Source organism: Carlito syrichta, unplaced genomic scaffold (genome assembly GCF_000164805.1).
Source record: "Carlito syrichta isolate Samal-C Ts95f unplaced genomic scaffold, Tarsius_syrichta-2.0.1 Scaffold307212, whole genome shotgun sequence".
In the NCBI taxonomy this organism is placed as follows: domain Eukaryota; kingdom Metazoa; phylum Chordata; class Mammalia; order Primates; family Tarsiidae; genus Carlito; species Carlito syrichta.
The window spans coordinates 190,504-213,355 of NW_007251308.1; positions in this window are offsets into that span (position 1 = coordinate 190,504).

Below are 22,852 nucleotides of genomic sequence, written 5' to 3' on the forward strand. Positions count from 1 at the left end.
ATATACAAACCATACATCTAATATGGGATTAATATAAAAATATATAAAGAACTCAAACAATTCAATTGTAAAATTAAAAATTAAAAATGAATAAGGGACCTGAGTAAATATTTCTCAAAAAAGACACACAAATGGCCAATAGGCATATAAACAATGTTCAACATAATTAATCATTGGGAAAATGCAAGTCAAAATCACATTGAGGTATCACCTTGTACCTTTTAGAATGGTTATCATTAAAAAATAAAAAAAATTACAAGTATTGGTGTGGATACGTGTAAGGGAACCCTTAGTCACTGTTGTTTGGAATGTAAATTGTGTCAGCCATTTTGGAATGTTGTATGGAGTTTTTTCAAAAATTAAAAATAAAATATTATATGATCCAGCAATCCCACTACTGGTATATTTCTGCAGGTAATGAAATCACCATGTTGAAGATATGTATGCACTTACATGGTCCTTGCAACACTATTCACAATAGCTAAGATATGGACCTAACCTAAGTGTTCATTGATGGGAGAATGAATTAAGATGTGATATATTTGTATACATATATATATATATATACACACACACACACACACATACACGTATATACACATATACATACATATAAAACATTATTATGTGGCATCATATAATGACAGCACAGGCATATAATATAAACTTATATATCATTGTATATTAAATTTTCCAGCTTTGAAAATGAAAGAACCCCTGTTATTTGCAAAAGCATGGATGAATCTGGTGGACATGTGTTAAGTGAAATAAACTGGGCACAGAAAGACAAGTACTGCATGACATCACTTATACATGGAGTGTAAAAATGTCAAACTGATAGAAATAGAAAATAGAATGGTGGTGACCAGAGGGAAGTTGTAGAGATGTTGTTCAAAGAACACAAAATTCCAGTTCGAGGAGCGAAAAGTTCAAGAGCTCTATTGTACATATGGTGAGTACAGTTAGCAATATATTATATACTTTAAACTTTCTAAGAGTGTGGATTTTGTGTTCTTACCAAAACAAATACATATGTGAGATAATGCATATGTTAAATAGTTTTATTTGCCAGTGTACATAATGTGTACATATATCAAAACACATTGTACAATATATATGTACAGTTTTTACCTGTCAATTTTAAAAAAGAAAATAGCAATGGAAAAATTGAGAGAAAATTTATATAAATATTGAGCTGCCTGGCTGACATCATTTGCTACCACTTTTACAGGTAGGTTTAGGAGTATTTCTAGGTGCAGATACAGCCAAAACAAACACACGAGCACTGATTACAAAAACTGTGTGGTGCACAGTTTCCTTGGTGTATAAAGCCAATTTGTGACATTGGATGTACTTTCTAAGTTTATCAATAAAATAATAAGAAGTCTAAATCTATCTACGTGAATGGAGGTCAAGAGAGAAAACTATTTGCAGAAAATTGTTGTAAGGTAGAATTTTGATAATATTTAAAACAATATCTGCAACCTGTATTCTTCTCCTCTCCTTTATGCTACTGGGTCACTTAAAAGACACATGAAAACTTAACATCTGGCTGTCAGACTTTAGATTTAAGGTGAGAATTCTAGTGTCACACAGCTGATCAATGATGGGATACACAAAGGATCTTTTCACATCATTTTTGTGCGAATTAAATGTCAAAATATTTTTTATTTCCTTTCAGGGTGAATGACTAGAATAAAAAAAATGAAATCTATGATGACAGTATAATATAAAAGCAGTAATTACATGCCGTTCTCAAAATATAGAGAAAGAACAAACGTTTAAATAGGATTTGTTATATATGAATCATGTTTTCAGATTGCATCATCTCGTTTCTATACTTTTAAGTTAAAGAAAACTTTGGAAGAGATAAAAGATGAGGTAAGATTACTGACTAAAACTAAAAGGGACCATCAGAAAAAGTTAAGAAAGAATATCAAGGAATAGATAACGCTGTCGTTGTATTAGGATGACATTATTAGAAATCAAGAATTGGCATTGAATAAAACCGAATTAGAGGGGTATAGAACAAGAAAGAAACACTTCCAAAACACAAAAGAGAAGGACAAAGAAACACTATCAGAGAATACAATGCCTAGCAACAACTAACAAAAATCCAAACACATCTAGTTTTATTTCTGAAGAAGGCACAAGAACAAATGAGCCTGAATCCATGATTAGTTATAACGACTGAAAACTTAACTGAATTATGGAATGAAGAAATTGTATATTAAGTAGGTTTATTGTAAATGAAGAATAAATAAATAAATGATAAATAGTATACACACCTATTAACACATTGAATTTAAAAAATGAATTTGAATTTCTTCAAACATCTGGAGGAAAAATAAAATAACAAAGAAAGGAAACTTTTCATTTGACAAAAAAGAGATTGATATTTACAGAATTTAAGTAAAATTAAGTCCACAATTTCTAAACGTTTAGTTATGGAGATCAAATAATCAATGAGACTCCCGGATACAGAAAGGATATAGCCTAGGTAAATACAGATACGTTCCACTCAAAGGAAAAGTGAATAAAATAAAAATAAAAATCATATTAAAGATGTAGAAACAATTATGGAAGAAATAAAAATAATCCTCTAAATATGATTATAAAGCAAGAAAAATGTCAACCAAATTTCTGGAAAAAAGATGTATAATAATCTTTTAACAGTAAAAGAATGGAAAAAAAGCCTATGACATATATCAATAAAAACAGCAAAGTCAGGGTTAAATAGTAAGTAAAAATGGTCTAATTTTAACTTACTATTTAAGGTTTGCCTGACTTTATGTAAGCTAGAGTTAAAAGGGATTTTCTTGCAATTAATATTGATGATAATAGAGAAATTTTATTCAACTAATTTTCTTTAAACCTATTAGATTTAACTATCAGAATTTAAGGCTAGATGTGTGCCTTCCAAATGATTAGTTTAAAAGTGAGGAAAAAAAGTTTACGTAACAAGCACAGATGACATGGGGGGAAAAAGCTGAAAAAGGAAAAAGTGAAAATGTGAAATGGATTAATCAGTACAACAGAATGGTAAAAATAAAAAAGTATTCTCTGGGACAATACAAAAATGAATTTTGCTCTTCTACTAAAAATTGAAATTAAGAATCTCGGATTGGGTCAGGAATAAAACCTAACCCTGCTATTTGCAGAAAAGTTACCTAAAATAAAACTATTTAAGAGTATTAAAACAAAAGTATGGACAAAAGAGAAAATTATCAAAGCAAAAATCTTTCAATGTAAATATGTAACACTAAGTTATCAAAAACACAAAATTCTTTGTATCTTAAAATGTTCAAACATTCTGAAAGAGAAGTTTTATGTCTAGATATGTGAATTTAAAAAGAGGATGTGGACCCATGCATATGTATGTATTCATTGCATTTTTAATAAATATCTAATAATAGAGAATTTCTTATGCAAATTGTAGAACATCCATGCCTTGAACTACCTTGTTGTTAATGAAAAGCTGCAAAAGTTTAATGTTTAATAATACTTTAAAATATTTATGACCTATTTCTATTTAAGACACTAACCTAAAAGATAGATATATAACATGATAAATATAACCACGTGTATTTAAACATATACTGACAGAATATATTCTAATATGTTAACAGTGATTATTCTTTTGGCTGTAAAATAAAGGGTGTATTTGTCAGAATTCACACTGCATGTGACAGAACTCAATTCAAAAGAACTTAACAAAAAATACTTGTGTCCTATATAACTGTAAAGTCCAGAGATAAGTCTGCTTCCTAGCAAAGGTTGATTTAAGAGTTAAAACAAAGTGAAAAAGATTTTATTTCTTTCATTCAGCTCTGTCATTTTTTAGTGTGTTTTTTGTTTGTTTTGATTTTTCTTAAGTGACATAGCTTCAAGATTCTGTCTTCTTGAGATCAAATCCAGTAATGAAAAAAAAAATGTCTTTCCAGTAGCTTCTACACAAATGCTGTGAGTCACTTTGCTTGAACCACTAGTTGAAGCTGATAGCTAAGCCCTATCTGAGACATATGCATTAAGTGCTGGAAAAAATTACCCCTCCTTATCCCAAATTAGGTAGAAATAAAGGTAGAAAAGAATACTAGAGAGGAAAAAAAATCAAACTATTCTACTATGGCAAATTTAATTTTTTCCTTCTTTCACTGTTTCAAATGTTTGGCTTTGTGTTACCTTTTAATTAATTAAAACAATATCATTAGTACATGCATTCATGTCTATCAAATATTTTTATCCCTTGTCTATTTATTGAAATATATCCTAAGGAAATAAAAATCTTATATACTAGTTGATATTTATTTTAATAATATTTGTAATTGCAGAATACAAGATATTTAACTATAAAATGATTAAATATGGTAAAATAAATTTTAGTAAATCATTCAATTGTATATTTTGCAAGTACATAAATTATTATTAAAAACCTACTAACTGCATGAAATATATTATAATATAGTATAATACTAAATACAAAAGAATGAACATGTGAGAATCTTACCATTCTGATTTTGTGAAAATATTGAGATAACTATTATAGGGAAATATTTAGAAACAAGAATGATTGTCATGCTTGGAATTATTGAATTTGTTTTTTGTCTTTTAAAATAATTTTAAATTTATCAACTTTTAAGCAAAAAATATTTTTTAGATTTTGAGAATTATATAAAATTCAGAAACAATTAGACTTTTGTATATTTGTTAGAATTTTGATGTAACAAGCACTATATACTCAGATAGTGAGACCTGTCACACTGAAAGATGATCTTTTTTTTTTTTTTTTTTTTGGGGGGGGGGCATATGTTAGGAAGTGTCTTTTGTTCCCTAAAAGTGGAGTATACTTAAAGAAATAAATACATCCAATTTTAGTTTTTACACATTCAGAATCTTATCTATACATTAGCTGTTCATGGTCTTTAATATTAAAATTGTAGCTGGAAATCTCCTTAATTAGCTATTGTATCTTTTTCTTTTGTTATATTTCTACCAGACTAGTAAACTGGAAATAGTTTACACTTTACTCTAGACAGCACGAGGTTCAAATTGAGAAGGTTTCTAAATTTCTGTATCTCAGATTCATCATCTGCAACACACATATATTTTTCCATTTCACTGAGCATTGTGTATATTAGGTAGTACTTTTTGCAAAAGTGCTCCATATACTGCAGGATCAATATGGCTCCCTTGAAATATTAACTGCTTTAAAAGGCAAGCATAAGTGTTTCAAACAGTTATCCCTCTCTACCACTTTTACTCTTTCAATTAAACTGTATGTGGATGAATTGAATCCTTGTCCTCTGACAATATAGAAATGGCTGAGGAAGGAGATCATTTCTGGGAATAGGCATATCTCCCAACTGGGATCAACTGACAAGGAGGATGAAAGTTTATTCTAGAAAGACAATCCAAATGAGTCCTTACTACCTAAGATATCCCAAAAGACTCCATAGAAAATGAAAGTGAAAGTGACAGAAAGAACAATGGTGTTAATATGTTTCTGAAGTAAAAGGCACATGCATTTCCTAATGTGTGCAAAATAGATACTCTTCTTAGAATGTCTAGCCCTCTGGTGGCATTCAATAAGTGCTTAATAATGGCAGGAATAATGTAATTATTTTTCTTCTAGCCTTTTCAAGAGCTCTCTGAAGTGAGGGCAGTCCATAATCTCTTAACATCTCCAGGTGACTGTGTTAAGTAGCATTACCTGGACTAAGAAAATACATGCAAGGAAGATCAAGGTCACAGATGGTTACCGTTTGTGCTAAAACATTTTGTCCCACAATTCTGAATTCAGTGAGGCCTCTTGTCACACAATCACCTAGAGAGCAAGGCACTGGAGAAATAGCAGTAAGCAATTAAAATCCCGTTTGCTGCCCTAGGCTTGTTTTGAGTTCATTGTTCAGCAGATGAGCTAGTTCAAGATTTCACTTTCAGCAGTTCATTTGATTGAACTTGGGACCAATAAAATGAAAGGCCAGATAAAGCAGTAGGAAACAGCTATGGTTTGAGAATGTAACTAAAACTGTAGCAATAGAACATAATCTATAAAATCACAGTCATCACATTCATTTATCTTCAAATTTTGGGGGTTATGGAAAGATAATAAGGACTACCTTTTGCCTCTCTTCATTACCTGTGCTGTTTAATGAGTCAGTCCTTAGAACACGATGGCACCAAGAAGCAGCACCAGCTTTTCCGTCTTTCTCTCAATCAGAGGTCTCGATAAATTAGCCTTAAATGGATCCGCTGACAACCTCTCATGTTTAATTTGATACCTGATAAACATAGTGATCTTTTACCTTTCACATGTGCTTTTTGCTGAAAAAAATGATTTCAGAAAGTGATCGACTAATACATGTAGCATCTCACACCACAACTTCTTTATGATGACTCAGACTTGCATCACATAAAATTTTTGTGAGAAAGGCAATATGGGAAGAAGATATATAAAAAGAAAGAAGACTAGATATTTCTGATCTCTTGCTATTGGGTAAGTTTGTAAGAACAGTTTGATATTCTTGTTAGAGAACTCTTTTAGTATGATTTCTTACTTAACTCTTCTTATAATAATGTGTGCTTATGTAAGGCACATGTTTTTATTTTAAACACAAAGGATAACTGTGGTAGCCAGCTTCTGAGATGGCCTCGGTAATACTCCTCCTCCTGAAATCCACACCTTAGTATATTTCCCTCCCACTATGAACAGTGCTGAAAGGATATTGAAGAAATAACAGTGTGACTTCTGAGGCTATGTAAGAAGAAAACATCGAAACTTTGCTCTCTCCTGAGTCACTCGCTCTAGGGTGTACTCAAGTAGCCCAATGCAAAGGTTCACGTGGTAAGAGATTGTGGTATCTTGATAATAGTTTGGTGAGTGAATTTATTTGAAAGTGTATTCTCCAGCCCCAATCAAATCTTCAGATAACTGCAGCACTGGTAAATGTCTTGACTGAAATTTCATGAGAGACTTTGAGCCATAGCCAACCAACTACGCCTCTCTGAAATTCTTTATCTGTAGTAAATGTGAAATAAGAAACATTTATTGTTTAAGGCACCAACTTCTGTATTACACAGCAATAGATAACAAATACAATTGCTAATAGGAATTATGCCATAGTTTACCGAAAATAATTGTAGTCACAGTTACTTTGAAAATACTTTCGCAAATTCAAGTCTCCTAGCTTTATTTTTAATATGTGCTGTACTTTTTTTGCAATACCCCTTTTCTTGCTGTTCCTTTTTCTAGCAATGTTCTTGCATCCTTTGCACCTGTCAAAATCCCACCTATCTTTCTAAGCTTGCTAAAATTCCAAGTTCTTTCTACATGAAACCATCTGCTCCATTCGGAGGCAAGGTCATTCTTCAGAACTTTCATAATGCACATTTTTGCATATCGTATGGCATATAATGTACTCTAATGTTAATTCTTCTTGTCTTAACAACAGCCTGATTATATATTCTTAAGACCCTGGGCCTATATCTTATTGATCTTTTATACGTCACGGTTATTATTAGTAATACTGTTATAGGGTAAAAAAGTAGACTCTGAGATGAAAATAAGTCCTCTAGAGCAGGGTTCAAATTCTCATCATTTCAAAATGCAAGTTACCTCATCTGTAAGATGCATTTAAGAACAGTTTGGTCTTCAAGTGATAAAGATATAATGGTGAAATTTAGGAAAAATACCACATTCATTGGCAGCATGTTATATGTGCTCAAACAAATTATAATCTTATGCTATTTTTGTTTTCCATTTTTGCAATATATAATAATATTCAATATATGTTGACATTGTTTCAAGCTGTGCCTCAACCTCTTCATATTGATTATCTTTGTTAATCCTCTCACAAACTTTATTAAGTGTCTCCAGGTGAAGAAACCAAAACATAGAGAAGCTGGGAAGCTTGCCTGAAATAATAAAGTTAGTAAGTGGTTGTCTGGATTAGTAACAGCTATTCTAAATCCAGAAACCAGAGGCTAACAAAAATAATATCCACAAATGTGAGTCAAATATTTGAGATTACTGAATAGTTCCAAAGTGTGACTTATGTGGGTATGTTTGTTTTGTACATCACCTATATATCTTGTTTACTTTTATTATTTAGCAAACAGGTCCAGATAAAAAACAATAAATATGACGATGGAGAGTACAGACTTCTCATATATTTGTTTACTCCTTTGCAAACTTAAAGCAGTTAGGTAATCATAGGGAGCAAGGATGGTCACTGATTTACCCGGGCAGTTGTTTTTATTACAAGGTGCCAAACTGCACCATGTACCCCATTGATGGAACTCATTAGAAATGAAATTGAAGAGTGTGTCACATCAATTAATGGCACATGTGACAAAGTTGCTTTGCAAGTCCATTTGTAAAATAAGGATAATACTAACTCTATATAGATAATTACAAAGAATAATTAATTAATCTTTGGAAAAACACTTACACAGTACTAGACTCACTCAATAAATATTCTTTCTCTTATTTCCATGTTGTCATTAGGCTTAGCCAGGATAAGACAGCTTTTGCTTCAGTAACAAGAAATTCTAAAAAGCTCCGTGTCTTAAAAATAATAAAGACATATTTTTGCCTCATACAAAATCCTCTACAGGTTTGGGTGATTCTGTAAATCAGCTGTTGTCTATGTGATCATGTCGTATTCATTTTCTATAGTAATATGTTTTCAAAATTGCTGAAGTAGAGAACGAAAAATTCAGTGCCAACAATTAAATGTTTTTCTCTGGAAGCAACACTTGTTACTTTCATTTGCATTTCATAAGCCAAATCAAGCATGGCCATGCTTAACATATAAGGACCAGGGATGAGCAATCCTTTCAATTACCATGAAGGCAGAAATTCAAAAATAATAATAAGCAGACCAACCACTACCACATCATTATTGTTTTATTTCTAGACTTAGATGAATTGCTCTATAATTGACTCAAGGTCACAATGGTTAGGTTCTAGCTAATGTTGATTTGCCTCATTTTTACTATTCAGAGTAAAATTTTGTATTAATTATGTATTTAGTTCACTAAAAATTAATCATTTTCTATAATTATTATTGTTTCATAAATAAAATTTTACCTAGAGTATGTGTGTAAATATGTATGTATGTGTTTACATAATCCTCTTATTCTGTAAAAAAAGATGTCAAAGTGATGGGTGAGTTTCTATAGTCTTTGCTTCTAGCACCATACTATCAATAATTGTCCTTTTAGAGAGACAGAAACTTTTCAAAGTCATGTTAAAGATGTTCTTGCCGAGTATCTATTGAATTAAGTTGGGAAATTGTGAATAAGTTCCTTGTACACTGGACAAAATCTTCCCTCTTCTCCTTTGCTATTTCACAGTGGGATACACTCATGAAATAGAACTGGAAAAGAAATGGGACATAATATGTGATTCTCACATAGGATAAAGTGTAAATATGATCTTTGGTAGAGCATATCTTTTCTTTCTTTCTTTCTTTCTTTTTTTCTTTCTCTATTTTTTTCGAGTCGAAGTCTCACTCTGTTGCCCAGGCTGGAACGCAGTGGCCGTGGAATGCAGTGGCATGCTCACGGCCACCCCAGCGTCAACCTGCTGAGTTCCGGTGATCCTTCTGCCTCAGCCTTCCAAGTAGCCAGAACTACAGGCGCCTGCTACCACTCCCGGCTTATTTTTTAAAATGATTATTTATTGTAGAGACAAGGTATCGCCAAATTGCCATACTCGCAGGCTCAGTCAATCCACTCACCTCAGCCTCCCAAAGTGCTGGAATTACAGGCTGAGAGCATATCTTTTCAAACGCACGTTGACATTATTATGACTTCGAGCAAGCAAGCAAGCAAGCAAGCAAATAAGCAACCTTTTGATTTTATTCCCAAGCAAACCTCATTGTTATTATTTAACTACATATTAGTACATGGACCTCTTTAGAATAGAGTGTCATGGGATCGTTAATATCTTCTTTTACCAATCTAAGCCATAATGTTATACCGACATAAGTACTACAAAAAGAATATCATATAAACAACTGGTATATCCTCAACCCATGGTTTTCTTTCTTGTTCTCAAAGAAACATGCTCTTTTCAGCTCTTGGAAAGCCAAACTATTCCTCATCCTTCATGCTGTTTTAACACTTAAATGATGATGTATAACTTCCGTAAGATAAAGTCAAATGTAAACACACATTTACATATATGGGGTGATTTCAATTTGTCTATTTTGAGAAAACATCAGATTTTGTTTAGATAGATTTCTTTTTAAATTTATATAAATGTCTTTTATGAACATTAAGCAAATATTTTTACATTTCTTAATAAGTATCACAAATCCCAGTATTTGTGTGTAGTATGTATATATCAGTAATTATGTCAAATAATTACCTTATTATAAGAACATCATGACTACATTGCAATTATAAGAGGGATTAGGGATTATTATGCAGAAATTACTGACTTCTAACTAATATGAGATCATTAGAAGACAATATGAAAATTTGAAAAATTGAATTCTACTAATAGATATTAATGGCAATACATTGTGAGTTACTGATGCTAATTTTAAAATGTTGTGGCTTTGAAACAGATTCTTTAAAAAGAATATTTTCAACACCCTGGTGTAAAGCTTCTGTGGGGTTATTTGACAGATGTCCTGTGAGTTCCTTCAAAGCAGGGGATAAAAGTATAGTGCTCCAAACAAGAAAGTGTGAGCAGAATGGCTTTTGGGCATGTGGGTGGGGAGGCTGGCACTTTCTCAGTTCAATTAAATGGGATTTTAAATTGTGAATTTGCAGAGAGCTGAAAAAAGACAGCCATGTGGAAGTTTGTTTTCATTCTTCAAGTGAATTCTATTCTGCCCTTGATACACTCACACAGTGCTTAGTGCTGTTAACATAGAATCTTCCTGTAATGTGAGATGTTAGGACACATATGTTGCTAGAAACATGTTTCTTCCTCAGAAACTGAGGTATAGAATAGCTACAACCAATTTGCTCTGGTATGATTGGATTAACTTCATGAAATCCAAAAGAGTTTTCTCAAGATGCATGGGTATTAAACATAAATGATCTTGACTGATGATATTAATTTCAGTCAAGATGGAGTAAATACATTCCACCAGACTTCTTCCACTGATTGGAGCTAAAACTCTGGACTTAACACATAAAGCAACTATAAGAATACTCTAAAAGGTAAAGAGATGAAGTAAACTGGCTAGGGATGGCTCATTGGAGAGTGTCCTCAGGAATATTTTATATATATATATTCTGGCCTGGGTGCCACAGAAGTTCACAATTCAGAAATACCAAAGAGTATAAACATGTAAAAATAAAAATCTCACTTTCCCTTTTCTAAAGTCATGGAGGAAATTTTTAAACTATGCACTTACTCTGGAAAAAACTTTAGAAGTTTCTTATAAAACTAAATACAAGTTTATCAAATAATTAGCATTCTCATTTCTACATATTACTCTAGAATAATTAAAACTTATATTCACTTGCACACAAAACTGAACACCATGAATGTTAGTAATAGATCTTCTATTTGTAGTCAGTACAAACTACTAACAATCTAAACTTTAAAAACTATAAAAGGTTCTATGATATTATTTTTATATGATATTTGGCATTTACTTTTTCACAGATTGGCCATTAAAAGTACATAAATTTTAATAGAAAAATGACATTTTTAAATACTGGTGTTAATAGCATTATTAGAAAGTCAGTGCTTAAGCCCACTAGCCCACTAAATAAAACTGAAGAAAGAAAAACATTTAAATAAGGTATTCAGATTTAACCAAAGTTATAGTTCACCTTTTATATTTTGGTATCAATATCACTATCTTTAGAACTATTCTTTGGGATTATGATATAAAATACATAGGATATAAAAATGCATTTTTTTTTTCATATTCCCTTTAGTGGAGTTCAAGAAACATGCCAACTTAAGAGACTTATTGGCAATAGTGGGTTGTTCATTCACACTCCAATACTAGATTTATCAAAGTCTGGCAAAAACATGGCTAAAAGAGACTGTTCTCCAAAACATTGTTGAGCCGGGCTCGGTGGCTCAGCCTGTAATCCCGCGCCTTCGGGAGGCCGTGGTGAGTGAATTGTCTTAGTCCACGGGTTCGAGACCCGCCTGGGCAACTTGGCAAGACCTCATCTCTACAATAAATCAAAAATGAGCCGAGCGTGGTAGCGCACGCCTGTAGTTCCAGCTACTTGGAAGGCTGAGGCGGAAGGATCGCCGGAGCCCAGCAGGTCGAGACTGTGGTGGCTGGGAGCGGCCACTGCACTCTAGTCTGGGCGACAGAGTGAAACTCCAACACAAAAAAAAAAAAAAAAAGAGAGAGAACATTGTCACAAGGACTTCTCCCCTGTTAAAATAGCATTTATATGCTCTGTAAAAGTATTTACTAACTATTTATAAAGAAATCCCATCCCTTTTGTTATCCAGATATTGTTAATTTTGAACTGATACCATTTTGTAGTTACCATAACCAAGGAAAGAAGCTAGGTCCTGGCAGACATTACTAAGAAATAACAGCTGCTGTTGGATTCCTAAATAATTTTGTATTTTGGGTGGAAAGATTAGTACTTAAAAAAGTCACTAGTACTAAGCAAATGTTTAAATCTAAATTATTTATTTATATGCTTGGTTTTTAGGAAGGAACTTGGCACATTGTAATTGTTCAATGTATATCTTTAATTGTACTGCAAAAGCAGTGAAGTCCTATAATTAAAAGGAGTATATCAATAAAGAATAGAATGATTTTAGTGTTTTGAATTATGGTTACAATTTGTAATCAAAGCATCTTACAAAGGTAAAGTGTTTAGGATGGTCAATACTCCTAAGCATGTATCGTATGTTGTGAGTTTGCTTAAGTGACAGCTTTATTACATTGTGGCTGTACCTTGGTATATAGGATGGTATATTTTTCAAGTTTAAAATATAGATGTATTATAATCTCAGTTTGAAATCTTAATTGTCTTTTCAGTCAAAGTCAAATAAATAACTATGCATGAAATGCCAGAAGTTTAAAAAATAAAGGCTTAGACTGGAGACTAAAAAAACTCAAAATCTCAACTTGGAATTAAAAAATAAATATACTGTTGTTACATTCTAAAAAAAATGTATTTTATATGCACAGAAAATTATCAGGTTCCAAATAAGCTCAAAATTTTTGGGCTTTCCTTTCATTGGAGGCTTATTGTGGATAAAGTTAGTTTGATGAGAAGGTAAATCTAGCCAAGGGAACAGAGACAGTGCCGCAGAAATCACTGCATTCATTTTAGGGCGATATCTGCTGGCTCCTAGGTAGAACTATTAGAAAATAATCACTCAATTACAACTATAGATACATTTGATTTTAATTTTGAAGTAAGCTGGGAAGGGTAAAAAAAAAGATGTCAGAGACCTTGACACTTGGCTGAGGGTTGGATGGAGGAGAAACTGACTTCCTTTAATAATGACTTTGGTAAAATCTTGTTTTTTATTGCATACACATCATATTCATACATAAGTTAAATCCAGTGTCACATAAATAATTAGCTAAAAATTCAGGAATGAAATCCATTCTTCTGATGTCAAATTCAGGACTGTTTACACATAAATATGCCATTTCTTGGCTTATATCTTAGATACCCATATTTTATCTTATACATTTTATAAATAGTTTTTTATGTTACCCCTTCTTATAAGAATATGCTCTTTGGTCATGTCATTCATTCCCATATCAAAATCACTCTAATGGCCCTCCCTCATCTTATTCAAAATAAGATTCCAACCAAACCAGTTCTGACATTCTCTATCAACACTCCTTTTCTCAGATCTACCCTTAATTCATTTCCTGCCAGCTTCTCCTGTATTCACTGTGTTCTAGCCAGTGTGTACTGGCTCTTCCATTGTTCCTCATAACTGATAAATTTGCTTTTGCTTGTTGGTTTTGGCACTTTTTTCCCCTTTTGTCAAAATGTGCTTACTAAGGTATCAATGTGCTTCAACTCTTGACTTCCTTCAGGTCTCTTCACAAATGCCACCGTATCAGAGATATTTCCCAAGAGTCTCCAGAAAGGAATGTAATCTGATAATACATTGATTTTAGTCTGGTGAGAGCCATATCATGTTTATTTCTGTCCTTCAGAATTGAAAGATAATAAATTGTGGTTTTTATAAGACACAATTTTTGTAATAATTTGTATGGTAGCAATAGAGAAATGATATAGTACTCCAGACAAGTGAACCCTCCTATAGAAACATCACCAAACTAGCAAATTCTAGAAGTTTTGTTGAATTTTTGTCTTATCCTTTAGCACTTCTTTATATTACTAAAGTTTCTAAAGGAGTTGCTGCCTCCTCTTTGTCATGTCCATACAAAATTGATATAGTCATTGTAATCAGTGTAGTAAAGTGTGCCAACCTATGGACTGGAGAAGCAACTGACATTCCTGCAGAATAGATTATGACAGGACCAAAGAACAGATATAGCTCTGAGGTAGCACTGTGAAGGTACACTGTTAATCCTACCCAAATAAATCAAACTGCATCTGATTTTCTCTTCTAGTAGGTACAGAATAAACATGCACACACACAAAAATCCTCCAGCTCAGTAATTATATACCAGGTGTTTACGTGCTGATTTATTTAGGAAATGAAATCATAACTGGAAGAGTATCTGAAATTGGAGTCACCAAGAGATAGCATTTATTCATCTCTCAGAATAAGTAGTAAGTACTTATCATGGGCACAAACATGAGAACAATGTTTCAGGTGAATTCTCAACAAAGAGTTACTAAACAGGGAAAGGTTCTTAATAATCAAGTAAGCAAGATAACCCACTGTAGTCCTTTTTTTCTGCAACTCATCATGTGGTCATAGCCATTATTTATGACTACCTTTTTCCCACTACTCATTTTCTATTCCCTTTGCCGTCAAAGTCACTCTAGATGTAGAACATTATTCCAGATGTGCAAGGTATTGCCTCCCAAATGATCCTGAACAGTTTTTTGGTTCTTTTTAAAATTTTTTTAAGGTAGATGAACCTGCTATTTTGTGCAGGTTAGGTTTGAACTCTTGGTTTCAAGTGATTCTCCTGTATCAACCTCTTGAGTAGCTGGGACTACAGGCACATGTTTCACAATTTTCAGAGTGATAGAGAGCATAGAAATGTGGTTAATTCTGTAAATATTAGCTCATTACCATATTTTATTTTTTATGTAACATTCTTTGGTGAGAAAATTAATTCCCCGATCAGAAGCAGTCCTGCATGGAATAAGGTGACAATGATTAAGGCCATTCTGTAAGCTTAAGGATAGTGATTTTGTAAGAAAATTTAAAGGCAAGAAAGAAAAAAAAATCTTCATCCAGAGTAAGTATTCCAGTGAGAATAAAATGGTGCCTTTTCTGTGATGAAAATGATCCAATGTAGTCAACTTACCACCAGGAGCCCAGCTGGTCTTTTGGATAATGATGCCTGATCAGATACTAGGTTTGTGTCAGTCCTTTTGGAAGTTCGAATATTTCACTGTGGCTGTAGTTAAAGTGGCCTTTGTAAATGGAATTCTGTGTTTCACGAGTGGCTCAGAAGAAGCCGGTTCACTTAACCAGAGTTTAAGATATTTGACTCAGGAATTGAAGAATGTAATGGAGATGAGGTGAAAAGTGGGGAAGCTGTGGTTTTTGGATGTTGTTCTACACCCAACAGGGGAGGTGACAGATCAGACACAACATGCATGGACTCCTCATGGCCTGACATCTATTACCAACCTTTAAAGCTTAAGAAATGTGGCTCTTGCTTTACTTCCATGCTTCTAAATACCATGCAATGTGTCTTTTGTAGCCAGTGCTAAACAGAGAAATGGAATTCTGGGAAACATTTTTCTGTGATAGGCTGATAAAAAATAGTATTTTACTAACATTTTTCATAGTTTATTAATCTGTTTTTTTTTTTCTTATTTAATGTGTGTGTATAGAAAATAAAGAGTATCACTTGGACATGAAATGTTAAATAGATGGCAGGTTTCCTGGTCCATGAGCTACTAAGGGACCATTTTCTTTTGGAACATTTTCTTATTCACAAAAATGGCAAAGAGAGCCTCTGTTTTTCATTTTAAAAATTGCCTATTTTGTGCTCTAGTTGGAGTGATGGGTACACTAAAAGCCCAGACTTCTTCACCACTATACAATACATCTATGTAACCCAAACCACTTGCTCCCTTAAAGCTATTGAAATTTATTTTAAAAATTATTAAAAAGCCACTGTTGAGAAACAAACTAGAATGATATAATTGCCCTTTAAATAAAAATTGTGTTACCTCAAGGTAAGTATTAGCAAAGTGCAACTTTGGTAAGAAACACAAATCAGATCTTTGAATTTTATTATTTGACTAAATTGAAGTTTTCTCATTACTAAATTGGAACCTATGTTTTAGACATTACTTAAATCTGGCAAGAAAATTTTGTGAAAGCATTCATTGTGGGAGTGTTCTCATGGGATGGTTGTGAAGAGTTAGGTAGGGCAGGAATAACATATGAAGCAAAAAACGTAATCTCTGCTGAAGTCTACCTTGTAGCTAAAGCCTACAAGAAGTTCTAGAACACAGATTGAACCACGAAGTTCATCCTAGTTTAAAATAAACTGTCAGCCTTTTATACTCTGGTCAACCATTAGCTGTGGTATGCCCTAGGGCAGCAGACCCTAACCTTTTTGGCATTAGGAACTGGTTTCGTGGAAGACAATTTTTCCACTAGTGGTGAGGAGGATTGTGGGATCATCAGGCATTATATTCTTACATGGAGCACATATGTGCCGTTCACAATAGGGTTGCATTCCCGTGAGACTAACGCCACCGCTGATCTGAAAGAAAACAAGTTCCACGCCCCTGCCCTCACTTCATGCTGTGCATCCAGGTTCTTAACAGGCCACAGATCCATAGGGGTCCATGCCCAGTGGCTGGAGACCCCTGTCCTAGAGCTTAGAGTACCTGGCAGGGTAAGGTAACTCTTACTTGGTCAAGAGTCATTCTTTAGAGAAAGAGGCATCAGCAAACTTTTAGTAAAAAAAATTATGGTTGTTAGGAGATAGATACACCAGATTAGTAAAGAGAATATGTGTAGAGCACCAAAAGGGCATTTGTGCTTTGCATGGTTCATACTATGTTAAAAAAAAAAAAGCAAAAAACAAAACAAAAAAAATGTTAGACAATATTTTCAAATTCTTAAGGTTATATTACCTACTATAATTGTTTTTCCAATACACACATATCTTTTACTGCTATGATGGTACTTTAGTTTATTACCATTATAATTTCTGTCTTGTGCCATCCTTAAACTTTTCTTGACTAGTTCCAAGTGCTAAGCTCCTGACATATCAACCTACCCAATACACACAATGCCTTGGAACATGAAGTCCGTTTTCTACTCTGACTGCTTTATCCTGTGAGGATAAGTCACTTGGAGACTAGAGAACCCTTTTCCCATCTTACCTGGCTCTTACTGAAAACTAAATTGGGCAACTCCTTCAGGTCCCCTCCCACTGTGGGATCTTTTCTGTCTTCTCAATAAATCTTGCTTAAAAAAAAAAAAGAAAATTAAATTGATGGAAAGCGGGTTGAGAAAGCGGGTTGAGAAAGATCTGAAAACTCTCACTGGGAGTGAATAATGGTGTTAGTCTAAGCTTATCTTTTCCCCCATCATGCCTCAAGAAGTGTGTCTACATTATATTTTTATCCCCACACCTAGACCAGGTTTTGCATACAAATGTGGTCAATAGATATTTGTTAAATTGACAGAGGGCTTCAAGTATATGATACCTCAAATACCATGAAGTCATCATGGTAAACTCTGATTAGGACAAGATTTCAAAACTAATTGACTCCTTTGCCCAATCTAGAGTGCTCATTGATTGGTTACTGCTCTGTTGTGGCAAAGTAATTGTTGATTAACTTAAACCACAAAATATCATAGGCACACACGGAATCTTTTTTGAGCCTAGATATTTTGCTCCTGATTTCCTCTTGAGATTATTGAGGTTCTTAGAATTGCCTGGTTCAGTTGTTGATTACACTTTGAAGTACAGGTTTTTTCCCATCTAAAAGTTAAAAATATATTCCTGAGCCCACAAACTCCACTCACACCTTTCCACTCTAAAGTTATAATATTAGCTGAGGGGGGCAAGATGGCATTGGATCCAGTCAGAGTGTGAGAATCTCTGCATGGGTGAGTGCACAAAAAGACTAATCTGTATCTGTTAGTGTGTGCAAGTGGGTGAGCGAATGTCCATCTGAGGGGAGGCACAGGATCAAGCACCTGAGGCCTCTGCAGCAATGGCTGCAATTTGCTGCTGCTCTGAATTTGGCACCCACTGCATGCACACTATCCCAGGGGCATCACTCAGAAAAAGGCAGAAGAGATCAGGTGGCACCTGGCCCATATTACCACCTGCAGGTCAAGCATAGACAGAAAGGACCATGGAGAAAGCTCAGGGAGGAATTCTGGAGCTAAGCTGTTGAGGAGGAAAAAAACACAGTTTGCCACTATTTTGTCTGTCCTGGAACTGGGCAGGGACCTGCTTTATTTTGCCCCATTCTGAACAGCCTGCATCCTGAGACCAAGAGATGATCTCTACACCTCTATGAAGTTGACCATCATTTGCCCAGAGAGGATACTCCAAGTGCACGATACTAGAGACAGATGCCCCACTCCACACTGGACTAAACACAGACACATGCAATCAGAGTGGGAGACCTAGCAGCAGACAATTTGAGAGCTTTTCCAGGGAAAATCTGCTGGAGTGAGCTGAACACTGGTAGTTAGGGTTGCAGAGGGAATGCAGAGAGTCAGCCTGAGGCAGACTCCCAAGGAAGCAATGAGGAGAGCCCACCCCGAGCCTGTGTGGGGCTCCAGAGCCCAGCCACCAGGTCGCAAGATTTGGAGACTGGTAACTGCTGGGGGAGCAAAACCTCCTGGCAAAGAAACTCAGCAGACTGTCTAATGCCTGGGCAAGGAAGTGCTCCAGGGTGACCTCTGCAGAACAGAACTGCATCTTGAGACCAGATACTGATCTTTGCATTGTGTTGGGGCTGCTCTTTGCAATCTCAGAGAATATTGCTTCCAGTACACAGCCCTGGTGGATAATAGCAGATGCAGAATCCCAGATGACCCACCTTCCTCCCTGAGCCAGCTGCTGAGTGATAGATGCAGACAGTGGAACTGGCCAAGAAGAAGGCTGGTGACAGTACTGGTTTGTTTATTTGATTATCCCGTTTGGTCGCGCTGTTTATTGGTAGGTTTTCTCTTTTCTGTCCTTTTCTTCTTTCTTTTGTTCTTTCTCTGTTACTTTGGTGTGTATTTTTTCTGTCTCTTTTTCTATTTTTCTTTCTTCTTTTCCTTTTTCTTTTTTCTTCCTTCTCCTTTGTCTTTTCCCTCTTATACCCTGTCTTGGACTTAGGGGTTATGCAAGCATATCCACTGCAAACTCATATTGTGCGGAGATGAAGAGTGAGTGCCAGCTGGCTCATTCACCAGGCAGCAAACATTATGATATGCCAATAGTTTCTAAATTCTTGCAGCCTCCCTCATTCCCTAGTAAGTGTTCAAATCTGTAAAGAGACAGCACAATGTCCCACCTCTGGCCCTACTTCATAATTGAAAAAACCTGAAGCCCCAGCTCAAAGAAGGACAAAAGGTAGAGCAAATATCAGAAGTAACTGCTTCTCCATTTTCCACTGAGCAGCACAATTAAAGAAAAGATAAGAGAACTGCTACAAATGAGGAAAAACAAAAAACAAAAAAACAATGAAGAACTGCTGTTAACCAAAGCCCCAGCAAAGAGTCAGTGCTAGAAAGTACAGCTACTAAGGCACAGACAATGGCTATCTCCAAGAATGACAGTACCCAGAAGGTACTTAGAGAGATAAGAGAATTGTTGGATAGAATGAATAAAAATCAAGAAATGCAAGAGCTAAAAACTAAATGAAATAGCAGCAGAGCTAGACAAACTCAAGAAAGCATACTTAGAAATAACAGAAATAAAAAACTCCATCCAGAAAATAACAAACTGACAAGCATGGGAAGCAGAATTGACCAAGCAGAAGAAAAAAATCTCAGAGTTGGAAGACCAAAATATGGAATTAATCCAATTTATTAAAAATATAGAAAAAGACTTAAAGAGAAACTCTCCAAGAGGTGTGTGATTTTATCAAGAAACCAAACCTGTGTCTGACTGGAATACCTGAAATAGAAAGAGAAACAGAATATACTCTGGAATAAGCATTCCATGAGGTCATTCAAGAAAACTTCCCTCATCTGGCCAGAAAGATGACAATACAAGCACAAGAGATGCAGAGAACCTCTGCAAGACATCTTATGAGAAGACCAACCCCTAGACACATAGTAATTTGCCTACACAAAGTAGGTATAAAAAAAAAATCCTAAAGGGAGCAAGGGAAAAAGTTAGATTATCTACTAGGGGAGACCAATCAAACTCTCTGCTGAATTATCTGCAGAAACACTACAGGTCAGAAGAAATTGAACCCCAATCTTTAATGTTTTTAGAAATAAAAAATTTCAACCAAGAATTTCCTACCCAGTCAGGCTGTTTCATCAGTGAGGGAGGTGGCTCAGCCTGTAATCCCGTGCCTTTGGGAGGCTGAGGTGAGTGGATTGCCTGAGCCCGTGCGTTTGTGACCTGCCTGGGCAACTTGGTGAGACCTCATCTCTCCAATAAATCAAAATGAACCGGGCGGGGTAGTGCATGCCTGTAGTTCCAGTTAATTGGAAGGCTGAGGCAGAAGGATCGCCAGAGCCCAGCAGGTCGAGGCTGCGGTGGCCGGGAGCAGCCACTGCACTCCAGTCTGGGCGACAGAGTGAGACTCCAACTCAAATAAAATAAAATAAAATAAAATAAAATAAAATAAAATCCTTTCCAGGCATCCAATCTCTAAGAGAATATGCTGCTTCAAGACCAGCTGTACAGGACATGCTTAAAAAGGCGCTGTGCCACTGGGCTCTGGTGGCTCAGCCTGTAATCCCATCAGTTTGGGAGACTGAGGTGAGTGGATTTCCTGAGCCCACGGGTTTGAGACCCACCTGGGCAACTTGGCGAGACCTCAGCATGCCTGTAGTTCCAGCTACTTGGAAGGCTGAGGTGGAAGGATCACTGGAGCCCAGCAGGTCAAGGCTCCAGTGACCAGGAGTGTGCCACTATACTCCAGTCTGGGTGATAGAGTGAGACTCCAACTCAAAAAAAAAAAGGTACTGTGCCTTTTTAAGAAACAACAACGATCACAAAGAAACACAGAAGCAACAGAACATGCAGCATATTCACAAAAATTGAAAGCACATACATATATAGACACAAAACCTAAACAAAAACAAAAATCATTATAAAGCATTATGACAGGGACAAACGCTCACATTTCAATAATCAGTCGAAATGTGAATTGACTAAACATACCACTGAAAAGACATAGAATGGAAAAGTGGATATAAAACCATGACCCTGTAATATGCTGTCTCCAAGAAACTCATCTCATCACAACGGACATCCAGACTCAAAATTAGAAGATGGAAAATAAATGTCCAGGTGAATGGATTACAAAAGGCAGGCCTCTTGATCTTAATATCAGACAAAACAACATTTAAGATAAAAAAATAAAAAAAGATAAGGAAGGACACTACATAATGATAAAAGTTTCAATCCAACAAGAAATATTCATCCTAAACATATATGCACCCCAAACAGGAGCACCAGCTTTTTATAAAACAGCTACTAAGTAAACTAAAAATAGATATTGACTCTAACACTATCACAGCTGGAGACTTAAATACCCTACTAACAACCCTTGACTGATAATTGAGACAAAAGATCAACAAAGAGATCCATAACTTCAAATTGTGCTTGACCAAATGGACTTAGTAAATACCTACAGAACATTCGACCCAACAACCAGAGAATTTACATTCTACTTATCACCACATAGAATGTACTCTAAGATCAATGGCCATAAATCACATCCATGGCCATAAATCACATCCATGGCCATAAATCAAGCTTAAACAAATTTCACAAGGTTGAAATACTGCTATGCACCTTCTCAGACCACAGTGATATAATTCTCCCAAGACTCACAAAGATAAGGGCACTAAACAACATGATGCTGAACAACTTCAGGATCAACACAGAAATCAAAACAGAAATTAAAAGATTCTTGGAAACAAATGAAAATAAAGACACACCTTACCAAAACCTCTGGAATGCCATGAATGTAGTACTGAGAGGGGAATTTGTATCTCAATGAACACACATCAAGAAAATAGAAAGAGAAAAAGCTAGCAGTCTAACAAATCACCTAAGGGAGCTGGAAAGGCAAGACCACCAAAACCCTAACTTCAAAAGAAGAATCCAGATCTCCACAGTAAAAGCCCAAATATGGAACATAGAAGACAAAAATACCATAGAAAAAAATCAACAAAACAAAAAACTGGTTCTTTGAAAGAATAAAAAAGTTTGAGAACCCTTAGCCAGAATGACCAAGAAAAAGAGAGAAAAAACTCAAATAAAAAAATCAGAAATGCAAAAGATCAAGTCACAATTGATCACAAAAACATACAAATGATTATCAGAGATTACTATGCCCACCTGTATGGAAACAAACTCAATAACCTAAATAAAAGGGAGGAATTTCTGACATCACACAACCTCCCAAGGTTGAAACAAGAAGAAATTGAGATCCTAAATAGGCCAATAACAACCCAGGAAATTGACTTTGTTATAACAAAACGACCTACCAAAAAAAATCCCTGGACCAGATGGATTTCCAGCAGAATTCTACAAAACGTACAAGGAGGGACTAATACCAG